We start from the raw sequence: 9,806 nt of genomic DNA on the forward strand, positions 1-9,806 counted from the left end.
ATGACACGTGTATATTGTGTTGAAACATCTGATGATGACACGTGTATATTGTGTTGAAACATCTGATGATGACACGTGTATATTGTGTTGAAACAGCTGATGACTACACGTGTATATTGTGTTGAAACAGCTGATGATGACACGTGTATATTGTGTTGAAACAGCTGATGATGACATGTGTATATTGTGTTGAAACATCTGATGATGACACGTGTATATTGTGTTGAAACATCTGATGATGACACGTGTATATTGTGTTGAAACAGCTGATGATGACATGTGTATATTGTGTTGAAACATCTGATGATGACACGTGTATATTGTGTTGAAACATCTGATGATGACATGTGTATATTGTGTTGAAACATCTGATGATGACGTGTATATTGTGTTGAAACAGCTGATGATGACATGTGTATATTGTGTTGAAACATCTGATGATGACACGTGTATATTGTGTTGAAACATCTGATGATGACACGTGTATATTGTGTTGAAACATCTGATGATGACACGTGTATATTGTGTTGAAACATCTGATGATGACACGTGTATATTGTGTTGAAACATTATGTGCCTAACCTTTTTAAAGAAGTGTGTTATATTCCATAATATTGTCTTGTATTTTATTATATGCTTATATTACTTTAAAAAAATTCTACAGAAAACTCAAATTTATTCCAGCAGTTAAACCTAATAATTAGATGATAACATTACTTTAACTTCATCAAATTGAGCTCCTATTGATAGATGATATTGTTTTTAACTTAGTATTTCACTTTTAAAAAATTCTACAAAATAATTAGCAAAACTGGCTGCTTTGGCACTAGGCAGGGTATGTTTACTCTTTTAGACACCTGATACCACTTTTCAATATTTCCTCACTTATAATTCATATACTTCCTCATATGAAAAGTTTATTAGCTGGTACCAAAATTGTATTATATACTTCAGTAACAGTAACCTAAAGATGTGGGCNCACGAGAGGTCTTGATCCCAGACTTTAATCTGGGCCCACGAGAGGTCTTGATCCCAGACTTTTATCTGGGTCCACGAGAGGTCTTGATCCCTGACTTTTATCTGGGCCCACGAGAGGTCTTGATCCCAGACTTTTATCTGGGTCCACGAGAGGTCTTGATCCGAGACTTTTATCTGGGTCCACGAGAGGTCTTGATCCGAGACTTTTATCTGGACCCACGAGAGGTCTTGATCCGAGACTTTTATCTGGGTCCACGAGAGGTCTTGATCCGAGACTTTTATCTGGGCCCACGAGAGGTCTTGATCCCAGACTTTTATCTGGGCCCACGAGAGGTCTTGATCCCAGACTTTTATCTGGGCCCACGAGAGGTCTTGATCCCAGACTTTTATCACCACGATAATCTTGTCTGGAATCACAGGCACCTTAACAAGGCATGGAATTCTCCTTCTTTTATGTCACTTGGGTTTGACATCCTTTTCAGGAAATCAACATTGCTAATAATAATTGTTTGGTATAATATCATCTGGGTTTGTAAATTTTGTATCTGTTTTAAAGTTCACATAGCAAACAATGTATATTTATTTCATATTTTTATCAGAATAACTGGTTTGTATCCTTGAAAATATTTAAATACAGTATAATAGAGTATAAAACTGTAACAGTATATCTGATGAACTGGGAATAAAAACTATTATTCTGTATTAAATAGCTAGCTTGATGTATACCATATTGTTACTAACCTATCCCTAGTTAAAATCTTACAGATAATATTTGTATAAACATTGTAATTGATATTGCACTTCTCTTACAAATTTCATGAATAACATTTTCAAATCTTTATCAATTTATATTGCCAGTAGATAGGTCACAATAGGAGGTCTAGTTATTTCAAATTATTTTATAATATTTGATATAATGATAATACAAGTAACACAATGTATTATAAACATGTAAATTATAAATATGAAGTAAAATATTCCCAGAGAAATAAGTAGATCTCTAACATTTAATTCTTGTTTTTAAAATCAATTATTACTTTATTTTTAAACATGGTTTTTCTAATTGTTCTTGGTCAAATCATGTTCATTGTTTGATTAACTGATGAAATGAATATCTCTATTATTTTTGATAAAATATTTCACGAAGAGAAAGGTAGATCTCTAACATTTAATTTTAATTCATCTATTAATATTAGAACATATGTTTCAGATACACAGTCTTCATCAGGACAGAATATATCTCAAAATTGTGCTAAAATATTTCAAAAGTCAAAAAACAGGACCTTAGCAATGATCAATTCTTGTACAGTCCAATCATTTATTAAATTAACATTAAACTCTTATTAACTAGTCATATTACTGATAAAAGTTTTGGATACACAGTCCTCAGCAGGACAACTAGTCTTGTATACATACCATCCTCATAGTTTCAAGTCATCACGAACTTCGAACTTATACCTTGAATACAATCATCACCTTTCTTGTATGATACAGTATCACATCTTCACAATGTCAAGCTATTACAAACTGTGTCTTATACCTTGACTCATCTTCACAATGTCAAGCTATTACAAACTGTGTCTTATACCTTGACTCATCTTCACAATGTCAAGCTATTACGAACTGTGTCTTATACCTTGACTCATTTTCACAATGTCAAGCTATTACGAACTGTGTCTTATACCTTGACTCATCTTCACAATGTTAAGCTATTACGAACTGTGTCTTATACCTTAACCCATCTCCACAATGTTAAGCTATTACGAACTGTGTCTTATACCTTGACCCAACTTCACAATGTCAAGGTATTACGAACTGTGTCTTATACCTTGATTGCAATAGTCACCTGTATCATGAAGTGATTTAAATGGATAGCAGTCTAGAGAATACAGCTTATTAGAGGCCACAACGGACATCGTAATGTTTACAGGGTTGTTTCTGTCCAGGGCTCTGATTGGCTATATTTGTTGGTGTACATTCCAATCAAACTGCTGCATTCTGTGATACAAGAATAGTGGCTATTACAGTTAAGGTATAAGTACTAGTTATAACTGTTTAATATAAAAGTTAAGGTATAAGTACTAGTTATAACTGTTTAATATAAAAGTCAAGGTATAAGTACTAGTTATAACTGTTTAATATAAAAGTCAAGGTATAAGTACTAGTTATAACTGTTTAATATAAAGGTTAAGTTAGTAGTATAACAGAGTCTGGAGTAGAATAAATTGATTGAAAGTGAACTATTTGACTAGTTCAGTACAATAATATGTCTGATGAATAAATCAAACAAACCACACAGTGATTAATATATCAACATATACAACCTTTCTACAACCATGTTTATAGATTAATATATCAACATACAACCTTTCTACAACCAGTTTATAGATTAATATATCAACATACAACCTTTCTACAACCAGTTTATAGATTAATATATCAACATACAACCTTTCTACAACCAGTTTATAGATTAATATATCAACATACAACCTTTCTACAACCAGTTTATAGATTAATATATCAACATACACAACCTTTCTACAACCAGTTTATAGATTAATATATCAACATACAACCTTTCTACAACCAGTTTAGAGTTTAATATATCAACATACACAACCTTTCTACAACCAGTTTAGAGATTAATATATCAACATACAACCTTTCTACAACCATGTTTATAGATTAATATATCAACATACACAACCTTTCTACAACCAGTTTATAGATTAATATATCAACATACACAACCTTTCTACAACCAGTTTATAGATTAATATATCAACATACACAACCTTTCTACAACCAGTTTATAGATTAATATATCAACATACAACCTTTCTACAACCAGTTTATAGTTTAATATATCAACATACACAACCTTTCTACAACCAGTTTAGAGATTAATATATCAACATACAACCTTTCTACAACCAGTTTATAGATTAATATATCAACATACAACCTTTCTACAACCAGTTTATAGATTAATATATCAACATACAACCTTTCTACAACCAGTTTAGAGTTTAATATATCAACATACACAACCTTTCTACAACCAGTTTAGAGTTTAATATATCAACATACACAACCTTTCTACAACCAGTTTAGACAAGAACATAGAATTGTCAAGGGGGGTAAAGAGAACAAGGCACTAGGAAGGGGGGGCTTTTTAATTTCTAGGTTGATCATGGCACCATGAGGCCACTAGTGGAAGGTCAGACATCTCATTATTATCTGATCTAATTCTACAGCCTGGTTTTCTATTAGAATAATCTACAGTTCAATGTCCCTTTCCATGTAGACAGTCTCTCATTATAGCCTGATTTTAATTTTCTTGTAACTCGTTAGTGTTTTGATAATTAATACCCTATCTTGATCTATTAATCTCAATTATTCAATCAATAAAGATGTTTATTTATTAAAGAAAACAGATTAAAGACAAGTGACAAATATTCTGTCAAAATTGCTCTCTTTTTACTACTTATAAAATTGACGGTTAACCGATTATCTCAATCCGACCCGGTTACCCGTGAAATACTACTCGAAATCGGTTATCTGATTAACCGTTTCAACACTACCAGATTGTTTTTAAGGAAATTAATTTCTAGAAGTTTACTTAAAAATGACGAGATCATAGCCTGATTTTTACTAGAATTTTGTGTTACTTCTTTTTGAGTCAGTCTGATTACTCTAACAATATGGCCAGTCTACAGTCTGATATTTACTTCAATATAAAGAGTTGAATAGATAGAGGTAATTAGTTTCTATTCATACTGTAAGTTTTCTCAAACATAGAGATCATCAGTCAGTTATCTTTCTATATATCTTCATTTAACATCCAGAGACTTTCATTGTCATTATAACTATACTCCCTTATCAATAAAATAGATAGTGGTTTACTTTATCCAAACAGCTTTTTCATACTTATACTAAGAATAATCAAATATTTTCACTGTTAAAATTGTGTTCAATACATCAATTGTAGAGTGATATAGATATATTAAAACAGTTGTCTGAAGATAACATAGCATGAAACACTAGAGTAACAAGAGGATTCAAGTTCTGTTTTAATATTTCTATACTAACTACAGAATCAATATAAACAATGGACTAATCAGACAACTGTAACATATAAATTACAAATTTCAAATCCTGCTTATTGAAACCTTGAGTTTCTTATAAACCAGAATGTACATCAAATACAAAGGTTTGGTATTTTATTGAAATAAAAAATAACCTCAAGATGACATTATTTAATCAATCTTTAGAAGAGTAAAATACGTAGCTATTATTCAGGACAATCTCTTTCTTTGATTCAATAATACTGAGTCAGCCAAGTGAAGAACCACTAGTTTTTATACTCCATCAATTCCCTGAATCAAAGTGGCACGAACCACAATTTCAATACCTTAGAGACAGTTAAAAATAAACTAGCATCACATTGGAGATTCTTGGCGTAATTTACACCAATTGATTTTATTTGGTAACAAAAAGATCAAAGAATATTAAGTGTCGGAAATCAGGAGTGATTCATGCCTTCATCTGTCACTGGCGTAGTGAGCACAGAAAACACGAGGGTGGGAAGAAAACTTGAATGATGTAATTCAACGATGACTAATTGATAACAATTACTAATTCAGGCCGTTGTTTTTATATTGTTTGAATTCCCTGTGGGTGGCCACTGGGGGTGAGGGAAGCGGGAGGGAGGGGTGAGGACAGAAAAGGCGTGGGAGGGAGACTTGAATAATGTAATTCAACTATGACTAATTTCTAGTTCAGGCCAATGTTTTTATATTCTTTGATTAACATAAAGGTGGAGAGAGGGAATAAAAGAATATCTGCAAAGGGAGAGGAGGAGAGGAGAGGAGAAGGAGATGAGAAGATGAGGAGGAGAAGGAGATGAGAAGATGAGGAGAAGGAGAGGAGGAGAAGATGAGGAGGAGGAGAGGGGAAGATGAGGAGGAGATGAGAAGGAGAGGAGAAGAAGGACATGAGAAGGAGAGGAGAAGATGAGGAGGAGGAGAGGGGAAGATGAGGAGAAGGAGATGAGAAGGAGAGGAGAAGATGAGGAGGAGGAGAGGAGAAGATGAGGAGAAGGAGAGGAGAAGAAGGAGAGGAGAAGATGAGGAGAAGGAGAGGGGAAGATGAGAAGGAGAGGAGGAGAAGATGAGGAGGAGGAGAGGGGAAGATGAGGAGGAGAAGGAGATGAGAAGCAGAGGAGAAAATGAGGAGAAGGAGAGGAGAAGATGAGGAGGAGAAGGAGAGGAGAAGATGAGGAGAAGATGAGGAGAAGGAGAGGAGAAGATGAGGAGAAGGAGAGGAGGAGAAGATGAGGAGAAGATGAGGAGAAGGAGAGGAGGAGAAGATGAGGAGAAGGAGAGGAGGAGAAGATGAGGAGAAGGAGAGGAGGAGAAGATGAGGAGAAGAAGGAGAGGAGGAGAAGATGAGGAGGGGTGGGGAAGGGTGGGGAAGGGAGGGGAGGGGGTTATCAAGGCTTTTTAGTTGTTTAATATCAACTTGTTCTCATTTCAAGTAAATGAAATATACATCATAATCAATAATTAATATTAATTTGTAATTAAACTCATCAAGGGGGTTTATTTATATCATGTATTTTAAACAATGAAGTAACATTTTAAAATCTGTATCAAATAATCTTATATTGGCCTGAAACATTAGGATCTTCAAAAATCATTCTGAAGATAATTTTCCTAAATTGTGTTCTTTTATTCTTTTTGATTTATATCAACTCATAAATTATTAGACTGTCTTTATTTCCTTCCCAGTAACTGTAGTAAATAGATTCTATTTCATAAAGAGTTTTTAGCAGGAAGAAAGGACCCTGTCCTATCAAATATTAAACAACAAGATTTGATGGTATCTGTATAGAGATATTACTATTGTTTAAAAGATAGGGTAATAATATGACTAAGAGAAAAACTGGTAAAAAAAGGTCGCGGGTTCAGATATAGTTTAAAAAGAGACAATAGAAATTTATTATTAGTTTAACAATAGAAGTTTAATAAAATTCAAATTTGACTTCAGAATGAACACAGTCTTCTCTACAATCAGTATCACTACCAGTTATTTCAGATATCTAGTTAACTATCAGGCAGGGTATGTTTACTCTTCTAGACACCTGATAATACTTTTCATAATGAAATACTACTCTCATTTATAACTGATATACTACCTCATGTGAAAACTTTATTAGCTGATACCAATGTTTTTCACCAAATTGTTATTTTGGATTTTAGGTTTCATTTTGCAGTTCAGATCGTTAGTTCATGGATTATCTTTAAGACAGCAGTCAAAAAACCCATCCTACTTGTCTGCATCATACGGGCTAATCAAGACGGGCAACACTGTGCAGTGTGCAATGAGGGAAATTTTGCCAGAATACAGCTTTAGTCCGATTCCTTTTTTGATTTCCAACTGTCGAGGGATCTTTAATCAGGGTGTACACAGCCTGTAGCACACAGAGCCTCGGTTTATTGTCCCATCCGAATGACTACACCATGTTTCCATGTCTGCCCCTCTTACCTGAGTTGAAAGACAAAATGTCAGTATCAAATAGCTTTCAACATCTGGTATAAATAATATAATCTATTCTGTTATAAATAATATAATCTATTCTGTTATATATAATATAATCTAATCTGTTATATATAATATAATCTAATCTGTTATATATAATATAATCTATTCTGTTATATATAATATAATCTAATCTGTTATATATAATATAATCTAATCTGTTATATATAATATAATATATTCTGTTATATATAATATAATCTAATCTGTTATATATAATATACTCAGATTGTCATAGTAATTACAGAGTTATTATAATAATATTGCTTTTCTATTTCCATTATTTTATATTCCTTAATTAGCTCTGACAATCAATAATAGAATTGAAACTGTTGACAGATATTTCATCCATTATAATATATAATCTCTGATTGTATTATTTTATAATATACAGTCTCCACTCTAACACCTACATGTTATAATATAATATATCAAATAGAGTTCATCCTGAAATCAACCCTAATAATATTCTCATATATTACCTAGCTAGGCCAGGCTCATTAATCATTTGATTTTCATTATTCACCTAATTTGCCAGTGAAAAAGGTTTGTTGTAGATACATAATGACTTGTTATCCAACCATGATAATAATTATACTTTAAATTGCAAGCTTTATTAGACTGAATAGGACGTTTTTTTTTGTCTCGATGCCTAGCAGACGCGAGGCTAGAGTTCCACACCAGACACAAATTTCAAAATAAGATACTAGATCTTAAATTCTTTCTTGATAACATCTCGATAAAAGGCAAGTATAAAAATATTCTGATGTAAGATAATTTTAGTATTTCTGTCATCTGATTGGTCAATCACTAAAATTTATTTTAAATTTGATTTTATTAACCAATCAGATTATCATGTATCTTAAAATTCAAATTGTTCGTAATTTTTCTATGAAATAAGATCCAAGTTGATAGGCCAAGACACCACCCTGTATCAAGACTAGATGTAATATAAGATTTCTAACAACTTGGGTTATGTGATAATAAAATTGTTTATAACAAGGGTCAGCCTAACCCTCTCTCTCTTTCTCTCACCATCAGTTTATACTAGAGTAAATACAATATAAAACATGTTAAATACAGGAGAGAGAGACCACTTGTTGATAACCTTTTCACCTTTACTCTTAATCTGATCACTCTTAGATACTTATTTCTTATCATTCAGGTGGAAATGTTACGAAAATGAAATGAATGGAGCATTACCTCCAACTATTCAGCACCTAATTGGGCTAATCATGACAGACAACGCCACGCCGTGTGCAATGAGGGTTATTTTCCCAGGACGGCAGCATTAGCCTGCTCTTTTTTGATTTCTAACTTTCAAGGGATCTTTAACTTGCACAGTTTGTATTACACGGGGGCCTTGTATTATTGTCCCATCCAATAGACACTTTTTCAATCCAAATATATTATCTCAACCTATGCCAGGATTGTATTACACGGGGACCTTGTATTATTGTCCCATCCACTAGACACTTTTTCAATCCAAATATATTATCTCAACCTATGCCAGGATTGTATTACACGGGGACCTTGTATTATTGTCCCATCCACTAGACACTTTTTCAATCCAAATATATTATCTCAACCTATGCCAGGATTGTATTACACGGGGGCCTTGTATTATTGTCCCATCCAATAGACACTTTTTCAATCCAAATATATTATCTCAACCTATGCCAGGATTGTATTACACGGGGACCTTGTATTATTGTCCCATCCACTAGACACTTTTTCAATCCAAATATATTATCTCAACCTATGCCAGGATTGTATTACACGGGGACCTTGTATTATTGTCCCATCCACTAGACACTTTTTCAATCCAAATATATTATCTCAACCTATGCCAGGATTGTATTACACGGGGACCTTGTATTATTGTCCCATCCACTAGACACTTTTTCAATCCAAATATATTATCTCAACCTATGCCAGGATTGTATTACACGGGGACCTTGTATTATTGTCCCATCCACTAGACACTTTTTCAATCCAAATATATTATCTCAACCTATGCCAGGATTGTATTACACGGGGACCTTGTATTATTGTCCCATCCACTAGACACTTTTTCAATCCAAATATATTATCTCAACCTATGCCAGGATTGTATTACACGGGGACCTTGTATTATTGTCCCATCCACTAGACACTTTTTCAATCCAAATATATTATCTCAACCTATGCCAGGATTGTATTACACGGGGACCTTGTATTAT

The sequence above is a fragment of the Lottia gigantea genome (genome assembly GCF_000327385.1).
Source record: "Lottia gigantea unplaced genomic scaffold LOTGIsca_221, whole genome shotgun sequence".
NCBI classification, from domain to species: Eukaryota; Metazoa; Mollusca; class Gastropoda; family Lottiidae; genus Lottia; species Lottia gigantea.